We start from the raw sequence: 14,471 nt of genomic DNA, 5'->3' as shown, positions 1-14,471 counted from the left end.
CTGTGAGACTTAAGCCTAAACATTCTTTGGAGAGTTAATAATCTTTGAATTTGTTGTTTTCTAAAGTCGTTGCATGATCTCATCATTCTTTGCTTGGTTGCTACTTAGAAGGCGTGTCATCATTATAGATCCAAATATTAGAACTCATACCCATTTCATTCAAAACTTAAAATTGAGTGCATAACATATAACAAGATGAAGTGTTTAGTAGTTATCACCAGAGCCAAAAAGCCTTCAACCCATGCATTTGTTTTTTGTAGGATTAACCCCTTTGAGCCTTATTTAGCCTATTTTTGTTGTTAGCCACATTATCCGTACCTAGCCTAGAGTAGGACTATCCATACCCTTGTTCTTAAAGGATAATAAAGCATGACTTAGAGGGAATTCCTTTTGATCAATGTGTGCAGAAAACTAAGTGTGGGGGAAGGGAAAGTTTGTGTGCCAAAAGAAGTAAGGAGGGCACGGGTTAGACAAAGAAAAACAAAAGAAAAGGAAAAAAAAAAGAAAGAAAATTCGTAGAAAAAGAAAGAAAAAAAGAAAAAAGTGTGAAGAGTATGAAAAGGAGTTGAAAGAGCATAAAATGAGCTCTAAGTTGTTGGTTGTTGAAGCAAGGGTCCAAAAAGTTGAACTAGACCCTAAGTGTTGCATGAATCTTCCCCTTGAGTTTAAACATTGATTTTCGCATGCAAAAGTGAAGTCTAAGTATCAATTTCATTACTTTGCTTATTATTCTTTAAGAATGTTTGTTTATCCTTACCTTTCTTTGTTAGCCAATACCTTAGCCCCGTTACAACCCTTTGCTTCTATCTTGATTGTTATGTGTTTCAATGTGTGGAGTTTGGAATTGGTATGAGCATATGATATCCCTGGATCTCGCATCTAAGTAGTAGCATTCCATTCATGAGATCATATACATACATTCATAATTCCAGAAAATGCTTTTATTGTCATAACATATGTGAGCATTAGTTTTCATATTTACATCAATCTTCTCACATATAACTAGTGTAGGGTGTGTAGTCAGAAAATCTAAGTGAAAAATGAGTGCATATCTAGTAAGAAATTGAGGGATTCTCTAAGGCATGTTACTACATTCAAAACATTGTTTTAATTGATTAAATGTGAGCTAGTAAGTGATGACTATGATTAAGTATGTGCTTAAGTGTAAAGATGGCTAAAATCTATGAGAGTAGTAATCTTTGGCGTATCATGTACCATTGGGAATCCCTGAGGCGATTGTTGGAAGGTTTAGGTTATGTTTTGTTTCATTGTTTTGCTCGAGGACTAGCAAAAGCTAAGTGTGGGGGAATTTGATAGGAGCATATTTATGCGCCTTAGTTAGTTAGTTCTTATGCATTTATGTTGTGTTTTCTTAGTTAAGTTAGTCTTTTAAGCTATTTTCATGTGTTTTCAGGTTTTAGAGACAAAGTGAGCAAAAGGATGCAATTTGGAGCATTTTGGAGCAAAATTGGGCTAAAATGGAGTTCATGCACATGAGGCACAAGGGATGGACGAATTTGAGGAATTGGTGAAGCTAGGAAGGCGTTTCAAAGTTGAAGAATTGAAGATACAAAGTTTCTTAGTTGAAGAAGGAAATGGCTTGAATGAAGGATTCCTAAATGAATTGGGATTCCTAATCAATATAGGAGTCCTAATTGAAGATGGATTCCTAGATGTATGAAGTTTCCTACTCAAGCAAGGTTTCCTACATGAAGAAGAAGAATTAAAGCTAAAGAATCAGCTCAAGATAAGGTATCTTATCCAAAACCTCATCCTATCCTATCTTATCCTTATCCTAAACTATCCACATTTCAGCCAATTAGGGGGGTTTCTAACTAGATTAGGATGCTTAAAATGGGATTTCTAGAAGACCTAACCTTATCCTACACAAAAGGGCGCCTAGAACCTTTCTAGAAACCCCTAAAAATCTGCCTTGTATTATCCTTCTAGAACCCTAACTTTGTGCCGAATTTTCTACCTTATTTCCTTTAGGATTTTGGTTTCTAGAAGCCTTATCATTTCACACTCTTTGTGCTGCATCTTATCTCCCAATCCCTTTTGGGTTTTTGACTTGTTTTCCTTATAGGATTGGATGTTATTATCCTATGCAATTTAGGCCTTTAAAACCTTGTCCTTTGCTACCTAGGAATGTGAATTTTCAGCCTATATATACAACCCATTGCCGCACCTATTCATTCACCACCCTCTACCAGATTTTCACTACACCATTCACCATTCATACCTCTTGTGCCGTGAGTTTGCAAGGAGAAGAAGGAAGACAACTTGGAGCCGTGCATGCCATTCAAGGAGCTTGGATTGTGGAGCGTTTCTAGGTGTTTTCTATCTTTATGTCAATGTTTAAATTTATTTGTCTTTGTGTATTTGCGAACATGAGGAACTAATTTCTTTATAGTTAGAGGGGAATTCAAAGCCATGATCATATGTTTTATATGACTTGATTTCTTCCAATTATGATTTCATGAATCGCGAATGTGGTTTACTTATCTATTTGATTGATAACATGTTTATGTATGTTAATTGAGGGTCGACACTTAGGTTGCATGCATGAATTTGATGCTAGAGTATAAGGGAATTTCACCTAATCGTTATTAACTTATATTCATAAGTAGTAAAAGTCGCTAGTCACGATTGTGTTAAGTAAATCCTAGGCAAGAGTAACATGTGTATCCCATAGTTATGAATGCCTCGTCAATGCTTATGATTTCCATTGAACTTAATGATCTTTGATATGTGTCTCTATCATGCGTATTCCATAGTTAGGGTCCTTGATAAGAATAATTTGGTTGTAATGCGTATCCCATTCAATTCAATGAATCTAGGGAAATCTGAGAGTTAATTGGTCAATCTAGTTAATTTGGGGCATTGTCATTCATGGTTCGTTGAAAGAGTAATTGGAGATCGAGTCGTATGCATATGTTTCATGTGTGGAGAAGGAACCTTCTAACTAGCCTTTCCCCATTCTATTTCATCAAAATCGTTTTCATTAAAGTTTGTTTTTAAAGTTTTTGTTTTAAAAGTTAAATTCGTCCAAAATCAATCCCCATTTACTTAGTTGAGTCATAGTAGTTAGAAATCACTTTAGTTTATGTTTTTAAGTGTCTTAGGTCAAGATAAAACCAATTTTCGTCCAAGATTGAGTCTAGTGTTCAAAACTGCCCAGATTGTGGCTTTAAGGCAGTTTTGAGTGTTTTTGGGCTGTTTTGAGTTTTTTGGTTTGTTTTGGTGTTTTAAGGTTTAGTTTTGCATTCTTTGAGTTTAGTTTAGTGTTTTAAACTTGTTTTTACGTATTTGAGTCTGTTTTCAAGTGATTTTGCAATCCCTCCTAATCCCCGGTTTAGAACGATCCCTACTTACATACTTTGCTACAATTGATAAAAAGAGGGTTAATTTGAGTGTCAACATAATTTTCACATCAACCACACTTCATATCGAACATCAACAGGAGAAACCTTATTCTCACTTGCCTTTGGTACAGAGGCAGTTGTCCTAGTTGAGCTTGAGCAAGCAACGTTCCGAGTTTAGAACTATGTGCAGAGCGAAAATGACAAACAACTTACCCTCAACTTAGATATAGTCGAGGAACACAGAAACCAGGCTCACTTAAAAAATGTTGCCTACAAGCAGCGCATCTCTAACTACTATGACTCAAGGGTCAAACCTCGTTCTTTCAAAGTGGGGGACTGGGTATTGAAGAAAAGATTACTCTGCGACAGAGTCCCGAGTGAAGGAACACTTAGTCCAAACTAGGATGGTCCGTTTGAAGTTGTTGGCATCAGTCGCCCTGGCTCCTACAAGCTTAGAAGCTCCGATGGTAAGACCCTTGGCCATCCATGGAACGCTGATCACTTGAAGTACTATTACAAGTAAACTCACATTGTACAAGTGTTAAGCTTCAGCCGTTCTGCATCCTATGTAACGAAGACTATTTGGCATGAATTCAATAAATAGGTGATTTAGACAACTCGGTCCTAATCCTCTTACATTCCTAGCAATTAAACACTCGAGTTCAAAGTTTCAACATGGATGCTTCCAACATGAAACAAAGTCTAAGTATATGTCAACAAGACTATACAAATAAACGAACAGCTTCACAGTATATTCGTTTAATCATACATTCCAACACATTATTACATAAGCCAACTGTGCTTCGAAAGGGTTCAACATACTTTGTGTCATTCGACATTTGCTACAATGTGCCTCGACACCTTGCCCGTATTCTCACCAACTAGGTGATGAAATGTGAAGAAGAAACTCATCTTCATGCTACCAACTAGGTGATGAAATGTACAACCCGTACTCTCCTTTATGCCACCAACCAGGTGATGAAATGTACAACACGTACTCTAATATCATTTGGCAACTTGCCACTCATACCACCAACCAGGTGAAAAAGGAACTCATCTTCATGCCACAAACCAGGTGATGAAATGTACAACTCGTACTCTAACATTATTTGGCAACTTGCCATTCATGCGACTAACCAGGTGATGAAATGTACAACTCGTACTCTATTTCATGCCACCAACCAGGTGATGAAATGTACAACCCATACTCTCATTTGGCAACTTGCCACTCATGCCACCAACTAGGTGAAGAATGAACTCATCTTCATGCCACCAACCAGGTGATGAAATGTCCAACCCGTACTCTAATATCATTTGGCAACTTGCCATTCATGCCACCAAACAGGTGAAGAAAGAACTCATCATCGTGCCACCAACCAGGTAATGAAATGTGATGAAAGGTGATGAAGGAACTCACTTTCGTACCACCAACCAAGTGATGAAAGCAACACACCATTTATTCCACATACCAGAAGACAAGTGGTACAACTTGTACATGTGAACTCTTAGCATTCACAAATAATCAAAAACCCTCAAGCTTTACAACTCAACTAGGGGAGCACTTATGCCCAACAAAAGTTATAGTCACCAACAAAGTCTTATTGCAAGCCAACAACAACTTCAGTACATGGCATACGAAGATCAAGCTATTCAGCCTTCTTGCATCTGTTTCAGACATTTCTCCTCTGTAACAATGCAAACATTACAATTCTCAAAAGCTTTATACACTCTTGATCAAGACAGTGTGAAGCAAAACCAATTTATGGTGCCAACAAGAGCTTCATCAAAGGAGTTTAACCACAATTCTCAAAAGCTTCACACACTCTTGATCAAGACAGTGTGAAGCAAAACCAATTTATGGTGCCAACAAAAGCTTCATCAATGAAGGGCAATTATAACTCGTAGAAAGCTTCACACACTCTTGATCAAGATTGTTCGAAGCAAATTCAATTTATATGGTTCATCCAAACCTTCGACTACTACAAGGTGTGGATTGCATCACAATCTCTTGCTCAACAGTGTGGAAGCAAAATTTGTATATGTTGTCTCTCCCACATTTTCAAATTTCTAGTTTCCCAAAAAAAAAAAGGTAGGAAATTCAACAAAGCTTCATCAATGGAGGACAACTACAAATTCTCAAAAGCTTCACACTATCTTGATCAAGATAGTGTGAAGCAAAATCAATTCATGGTACCCAACAAAAGCTTCAACTCCAAAGCTTCAACACCAAAGTTTCACCTACAAAGCTTCAACACCAAAGCTTCACCTACAAAGCTTCAACTCCAAAGCTTCACCTACAAAAGCTTCAACTCAAAAGCTTCACCTACAAAGCTTCAACTCCAAAGCTTCACCTACAAAGCTTCAACACAAAAGCTTCACCCACCACAAAAGCTTCACCCACCACAAAAGCTTCACCCACAAAAGCTTCACCTACAAAACAAAAGCTTCACCCACAAAAGCTTCACCTACAAAAGCTTCACCCATAAAAGCTTCACCAACAAAAGCTTCACCCATAAAAGCTTCACCCACCACAAAAGCTTCACCCACAAAAGTTTTGCCTAGAAAGCTTCAACACAAAAGCTTCACACTATCTTGATCAAGATAGTGTGAAGCAAAATTAATTCATGGTACCCAACAAAGTTTCAACCTCAAAGCTTCACCTACAAGGCTTAAATATATATATATTTTCGAAAATTCGAAAAAAAAAATCGAAAAAAAAATTAGAAAAAAAAAATTGCCTAGGCCTCCTCTTCTTTGAGCTTAACAACTTTCATAACAAATATATATGAAGGAGGATTTTTGGGGTACCACTTAGAAAGGAAATGCCTCATTCGTCAACTCCCTCGACCGAAGACTTGGGGGACTTCTACCATATGCTACTGCACCTTGACACTCGGAAGTCTCACGACCACTCAGTGACTTGGATTTTACAATTGTCAAGTTAATTTTCACATCACTGTGGTGATAAGGTATTCAGAAAATTGCCTCTGTGGTACAAAAATTAGGATTTAAACCCTTGTGGTGAAGGTTATTAGCAAATTTAACCCAAATGTGAGATTTCTGTTAAACTTCAGTTAAATGTAGGGATAAAAATGTCCAACCACTCTTTCTTTTTAGCCTTCTTCTCTCTTCCTTCTTTCTGTCTTTTGTTGTGCCTTCTTCACTCTACATTGTTGAGATTCATTAGTCCATCGTAAGCTCTGTAAAACACATAAATATATGGAGGGCATTATGACGTTTGTTTTTCTTTTGTATTGTAGAAGTGTAAACCAGAGTAACAAACAAAATATAAAAAAGTTAATTGTTCCAAAAAAATAAACCAAGACTTAAGCTACTGCTGCTGAATCAGTGAATCTCTCTCATCTCGTCTCATGCTCCAGTTTGGTAATTGCTACTGCTGAGACAAAGAAGAAAAAGAAGAAGAAAAGTAGTTAGCCAGCCACTGCCACTGCCTGCAAGCAATTTTTCATAAACTTGTAATTCTTCTGTTGTCACTCTCTTCTTCTTCTTCCTTCTGGTTGCCGATGGTGCCGATGCAGAAGGCAGTGCTGCTGAGGCGCCCGAGGGCAAGCTAGCGCTTGCAGACGAGGGAGCAGGCATCATGGCTGGGCTTCGAGTCAAGCCGCTGGAAGACCTCAACGATCAGCTTGCGAGGAGACACGTGTTGATCCGATCGTGGCCTTGCATTGCACCGTGGAGGTATAATTACATAAACACATAGAGAGGAAGAGAAGGCTAGCAGAAATAAAGAGTGTGGTTGGACATTTTAATCCTTATACTTAACTAAGTTTAACATAATTTTGTTTTTTGGGTTAATTTTGCTAATAATCTTCACCGCAAGGGTTTAAATCCTAATTTTCTTACTACATGGGCAATCCTCCGAATACCCTATCACCACGGGGACAATTAATCCGATTTGGCCAATAAATTATTATTTTGATTTATTTCCTAGTATTGCACCTTTGTAAAAGTAAAGTATTTTAAGATATGATTTAATTAGTAATTTTATATGATTTAATTAGGATTTTGATATGTTTTGATTTGATCTGGGTTTTCTTGTGTTGTGAATAAATGATTGTTTTGATTTATTTCCTAGTATTGCACCTTTGTAATCTTAAAAATACCTCCCAATGGAGAAAAATAAAGTATTGAAGTAGTATTTGAGAATTGTGAGATTATAGAGAATTCTAAATTTACCCTAAACCTTTTATTTTGAACTAAAACTCTAAATTTCAAGAATAGACCATCGATGAGGGATTTGATTTAATGCACGTGATGGGAGATTGATGAGGACCTAACTTGTTTTGGAGCAAGGGAAAGATGAAGAAGGCAATTTGAACTGCGAAAGAGATGAAAAAAGCAATTTGAACTGCGAAAGAGATGAAGACGACATGCAACGTTCGATATTTTTGTTTGAGAAATATAAAAAAGTTTCATATATATTTTTTATTAAGAAATAGTTTATAAAAGTTTTCTTTTTGGCTTTATACTAAATGATATTGGGGCAGAAGATTCGAACTCAAGTATTCATATGCAAGCTAAAATTCTAACTAAATGAGCTACAAGTTATTTGCGTAAAAGTCTTGTGTCAAATCTTTATTATTAGTGCAAGTGGTAATGTAAGGTGAGAAACTGAATTAGGGCTTACTCTTGATATAAAAAAATGCATATCTAGTATACCAAGTTGGCTAGGGTAATGAAATAGTCTATAAACCGAAGCTCGATAAAAGCTCATGACATGTGCTTAAGCATGGCTCAAAATGATTTTTCAAGCTCAAGCTTATAGTTGGCTTGACTTAATGAAATAAAAAATAAATAAAGAAAATAAATAAAAATAAAGAGATGATGAACGGCTAATATTAATACATATCTGTTGACCCTAAAAACTACCAAGCCTACGTGGCGCGCAAGTCGAGTAATCTATGAGCTAACTACGTCCTTCTGCTGTGTGTGGGGCGTGCCAACTCGTCGGCCGAGGAGTAAAATATGTTGATGTTGCGTTGGATGCGCGGCTGACTTCTGCGTCTTGCGATTGCGGCCGAGGAAGGAACTTGTCTCAGCCTTCAGGTTCTAGAGCTTGAAGACAAGGCTGCTAACTTAGCGAAGTTCAATATCAAATTCGGCTTCTAATGTGCCGAATGTAGTAACTCGTAACACCTCACTTCGCCGAGAAGGCTGATGAGATGACCTCGACCAACAAGGATTCAGAAATCCTTCTCGACCGAGACTTGGATAGGTAACCAGTCGGCCTCGACGCAGTGCTGTTATGCCAACTAAAGATGCTACGAGATCGGCTGATTCTACAGCGACAGTGTTGTTTATGCCAACTGAAGATATCACCGGTTGCCTCCACATTGTTGTTTATGCCAACTGAAGATATGTCAGCGAAAAAGAAAAAAGAAAAAGTCTCAAGGTTGAGAGAATTTGCGCAGGGCAGTTTTGTGTGTTGAATTGGAGGTCTTGAATGTTGCTTGCGACTCTGTATTTATATCATCCATATTTCCTTGGCACGGCCTGATAACTTGTAGAGTCCCACTGCAATTCATACTTCGCAAAACCGAAATTAATCCTTAGAGACCAAAGCATATACTTAAGATAGACTTTCGTGATTTTCTAAACCTCATAAAAACTTATCCAAATAAAAGTCTTCTTATCATCATTGCCTAGCCCACCTAGGCTTATCATCATTATCCAAGACCATCATGTCCCAAAAATGTCTCATGCATCCTGACCCCATGAGTATTAAATTAATTTTTAATTATGTTTTACTCAAAAACCCATCTGGATGCATTCCGTATCTTGGTATCCCATTGCTTGCATTAATCCCCTCATAACTTCATCCCATCCATGCACCTTGACCTTTCAAACCTTATCCACATGCTTCTCCAATCTGATAGCAGGAATCCCAAGTTTACTCGAACTGTCCTTGTTTGAAGATATAATGATCGGATAATTAAAAAATAATTACTATGGCAAAAACCATAATATTATCCTTTAACAATAACAAAAATATCTTCATTTTTTGATCAACGGTGTAGAAGTGTGCCTACTCAACGGCCTTGATTACTCGGACCGGTGATGTAAAATTGGGTCCAAACAATATCATGTATGAGTGAAACCTTAATATACAAGCTAAACTAAAACCAAACCCAAGTTGTCTCATAAAAAACATATAAGTTATTCACGAGTTTTATGAATCGAACATGTCAAAGCTCAAAATTGGCTCATTTTTCTAACAATCTTCATTGTTTGTTTACCGCACCTCGTTTCACTTACGAACCGAGGTTGAGCGAGCCAAAAACGAGATGAGTATGAGCCGACTTGAACCGTCCGAGCTGATGTACATCCTCATTCATAAAAGGCTACATAAGAAAATAAAATGAGTTAAGAATTCAACCCTTCGCATCAAACCAAATAAACTTTTGTCAAACTAGATAAAATAATAATTTAAAATAAAAAAAATAAAAAAAAATAAACCATTCACCTGTCAAAATCTTCCACCTCTTCTTCCAAACTCGTGAAATGTGTTACTTGTGGACAATTACAGAACAAGTACCTTTCAAGTTTCGATTATAACTTTTAAATTGACAAAGTCCACTTTTGCCTAATGTTTACTAGCTAACAAATGGTATTGGCAATTGACATTTTATCACAGTGGTGGAAAATAGTTGAATCTTTGTATGACGGTGTGAATTTGAACTCCGTTGATGAGTAATTTAACAAAATCTATTGTTTAACAAAAAAAATAGTATTGAAAGTATATACTCAAGTTTTTTGCACGTAGCCAATTATTATTTTTTCATTTATAATTCACATTAATCACAAATAGAAAGAGTTTTATCGATAAAAAAAACATATAACAAGAAGAATTTGATGTGAGGGAGTTCTAACGGATAAGTTTGCAAAATCTCACGTAGGTGGCAGTGGCACACTGTTACACTTGAGAATTCAGCTGGTAAAAAATAAAAATGAGAGCTCCAGTAGTAATTTCGCACATGCAAGAAAAATCATACCGTACTCATGTCGGTGAAGATAATATGGCGAACACATATATCGATGGAACAAATTTACCACACAAAAAATGAAACAAGGAAACTCCAGCATGCGGATCATGCTTAATAAGATATTGGAGTTTTTGGAGTACGTTAGAATTATATAATAAGGCCCACGATGGCCACGATCCGGCGCGTTCAACGAGAAAACAACAATTTTAAGTCAAAGTATGTAATAGGAATGTTTTATTTATACATTTATTTTTATATTTTACACTCTTTTAATTTTTAATTGTTGAATCGAATGAATTAAAGAAGATTAAATGACATAAATTAAAAAAATGTGTGTGGGATGTAAAAAGTGTTGTATGAATATCACATCCCTATGTTGTACTTGCACACAAAATCCCATTCTTATGTAATCCATTGATGATGATGATGATGATTATTATGATGGAGTTGCTCACTTACCCGTGAAATTCGTTTTATATGAATTCTTAAATTAATTTTAATGTAGATTAAATTATCATTTTTTTAACAAAATGAAAATTAATGAAAATGATTTAAAAACTCTGAGTTTTAATCAAAAGGATAAAAATGTGTTGTAAGTGAATAGTATCATGAGTGACTTTTTAGAGTAAAAATGTCATTAACATTAAAAGTGAACAGTACCAGTAATGTTTCATTAAGACTCCCAAGATTAAATTATCTTAAATAATTCTTGTTACACAAACAAAATGTTAATTGGTAAAACGAAAAAAAAAAAAAAAAAAGGTTTCACGTCATATCGAATCCCTTCCATATGCAAACCATATCTTCCCATCAAATATCTAAACTCAGGCAGGACTAGCCCTAGTCCAATGCCGGTAGGGCGATTATCAGTGGCCCAAAAAAATTGGGGGTACCAAAAATGAACATTCTCCCCCCTTTTCCAAGAAAATTAGTAAATGAACAATACTTCTTTTCTAAAAAAATTAAATTTAAACTTTCTTTCTTAATCTCATTAGTGATTCAACACCAAAAATTTTCATGAATCATCAAACTAACATCCGAAATCAAAACCTTGTCATCTTGAATTTTACAATCATGTTGCCGCCAAAAGATATTAGTATTTTGTATTCAAATTACGCTTTGATTTTACAAATTGAATATCAATGAAATTGATTTAGCTGATCAATGAAGAGAGAAGATGGAGTACATTACTCCTCTTGGTTTTGATTACTTAGCAAATAGGAATGATCAAGGTGACCACTACAAACCCACTCATGCCCATAACATGACTCAACTCACGTGCACAACACATCTACAACATAAGACGTGCAGCTGCCATAACAGCTATTATTCATATAGCGTATGAGTTAGTTCGAATGTTAAATGTTCATTACAAACAATAACATAAGAACAAATAAACTCATAAATTCAACATTTAAACAAAGTGTAATCTGCACAAATGCTTATATCTTTTGTACAATTCTAGGGCTTTAAGTGTTAGAAGATATTCATCTCTCAATGTATATCTCTCTAATTTATTTTTTCTTGACTTTTAATCTTCAGTTGGGCTCTCTAGATCACATAGGTTTCCTCCTCTTCGGCTAGAATTTTTTTTAGTTCACTTATATTATATTTTAATCATGATATTTTTTCTTTGTTAATAAAATTAATTAGTTTGTAAGAAGAATCTTTATTACTAAATTTACAAAGGGCCCATTTGAAATTTTGCCCGCGACATTTGAAAACTCAGGGCCAACCTTGCACTCAGTAAATCCAATTACATAAAACCCTAATAATTTTACAAATTCAATTTCATCTATTTTTTTATCTATAATATTCAAACCCAATTAGTTACATACTTACAAATGCACCCCAAAAAAAATGAGAGTGTATGGTTTCGAAAATTGGGATCTCCTTCTTCTTGAACTCGTGAACCATTTCTTCATATGAAATTTTAGAGATTTTTTTTAATTTAATCACTTTGTCGAATTATTGTGTTTGAGTGTAATAAAAATTATTTAAATTGATAACATAATATACTAAAAGATTAATTTAAGAACTCATATGAAAAAGAATTGGCTATGGTAAAAATTTGAATAGGGACAAAATCCATAGTCTAAGGAAAAATGCGTGAGTATTGCAAAGTCAAATAAAACGTCTACGGGACGTCATCAGGGATATGATCAACGCAAGGTGGGTGCCTCGTCAAAACCTTGTTAGGTAGCAAAAACCAAATGGAAAAACGCTCGTAATCATAGGGGAAAATAGTACATTAAGAGCAAACAAGTATACTTCATGATACTCCCCTTGAGCTTTGACATAATTCCAAAGAGAACTAGCAATGTTACAACTCAGAAAGTTTATGCATACCAGTTCTTTGAACAAGCTTCTAAAACATCGCCTTCGGTAGCGACTTGGTGAAGAGGTCGGCCAGATTGTCTTATGAACAGATTTGCTAGACTTCAATCTTCTGATGCTCTTGTTGTTGATGTGAGAAGAAGAATTTCGGCGTAATGTGCTTGGTGTTGTCTCGTTTGATGTAACTCTTCTTGAACTGTTCAATGCATGCAGCATTGTCTTCATAGATCGTCGTTGGGAAGTCAATGATGGGGTAAAGATTGTAGAAGCTTCGAATATGGCCCACAACTGCTTTCAACAAAAATTATTCCTAAGTTGTTTCGTGTAAGGCGAGAATTTTAACATGGTTAGACGAAGTGGCAACTAAGGTCTGTTTAGTTAACCTCCAAGAGATTGCGATGCCTCTAACGGTAAAGACATAACCCGTTTGAGAGCGCGCATTGTGCGAATCAGATAAGTATCATGCGTCGACATAACCAACAAGGCGAGAATCGACTCGAGATAAATGGGTGCGGCATCACTCGAGGATTCGTAGGAATAGAAAAAGCCCATATCCGTAGTACCCTTAAGGTAGCGAAAAATGTCTTTAACACCAATCCAGTGTCTACGTGTTGGTGTATTACTGTATCTTGCCAAAAGATTAATAGCGAATAAGATGTCGGGTCTAGTGCATTGACCTAAGTGCAATAAAGTGCTTATCGCACTTAGATAAGGAACTTCAGGCTCTAAAATCTCTTCATCATCCTTCTTCAGACGGAAGGAATCTCGTTTTGCATCTAGCAATCGAATAACCATAGGAGTAGTCGAAGGCTTTGCTTTATCCTCGTTAAATTGATGTACTAAGATTTCATCTGAATGGTGCTCTATCTTGAGACCGAGATAGTATCGAGTCTTTCCTAGATCTTTCGTCTCAAATTCTAACTTCAAGTGTGCGGTAGTTCTCGTGAGCTCTTCATGAGTTCCGATGAGATTCATGTCGTCGACTTATACTGCAACAATAGCAAAACCATAATGTGACTTCTTAATGAACACACAAGGGCATAGTTCATTGTTCACATATCCCTGACTAGTCAAATACTCACTTAGACGGTTATACCACATTCTTTCAGATTGCTTTAAATAGTACAGTGAACGTTTCAGCCGAATTGAGAGCGTGTTCTAGGGTTTTGAAATATTTGATCCAGTCAATGTAAGTCATTTGGGAACTTTCATATAAATTCTTGTATCAAGATCCACATAGAGATACGCAGTTACTACGTCCATCAGCTGCATACTCAGTTTTTCAGAAACTCCCAAACTGATAAGGTAGCAAAAAGTAATTACATCCATAACGGGTGAATAAGTTTCATCATAGTCAATCCCGAGATGTTGTGAAAAGCCTTGTGCAACAAGACGAGCTTTGTAACGCAGAATTTTGTTCTTTTGATTACGTTTTCAAACGAAAACCTACTTGTAGCCAACGGGCTTCACATGTGGAGGAGTAAAAGCTACAAGTCCAAACATCTTACATTTCAAAAATGAATCGAAATTGACTTAGATTGTTTGTTTTCATTTGACCAATCGACTTGGATTGCTTGTTTTCAGTTTGACCAATCAGTTCTACATCGACATTCATCAATGGAACGGGGTTCAATGTCATTGCTTAACATCATCTCAGCAGCTACTGCATATGCTAATGCATCGTCGACGATCATCTCATTTCTACACCAAACATCATTTAAGCTAGCATAATGGACCAAAATCTCATGATTCTAAGGGCTGGATT

Source organism: Malus sylvestris, chromosome 5 (assembly GCF_916048215.2).
Source record: "Malus sylvestris chromosome 5, drMalSylv7.2, whole genome shotgun sequence".
NCBI classification, from domain to species: Eukaryota; Viridiplantae; Streptophyta; class Magnoliopsida; order Rosales; family Rosaceae; genus Malus; species Malus sylvestris.
Note: the sequence above shows the minus strand (reverse complement) of the source record.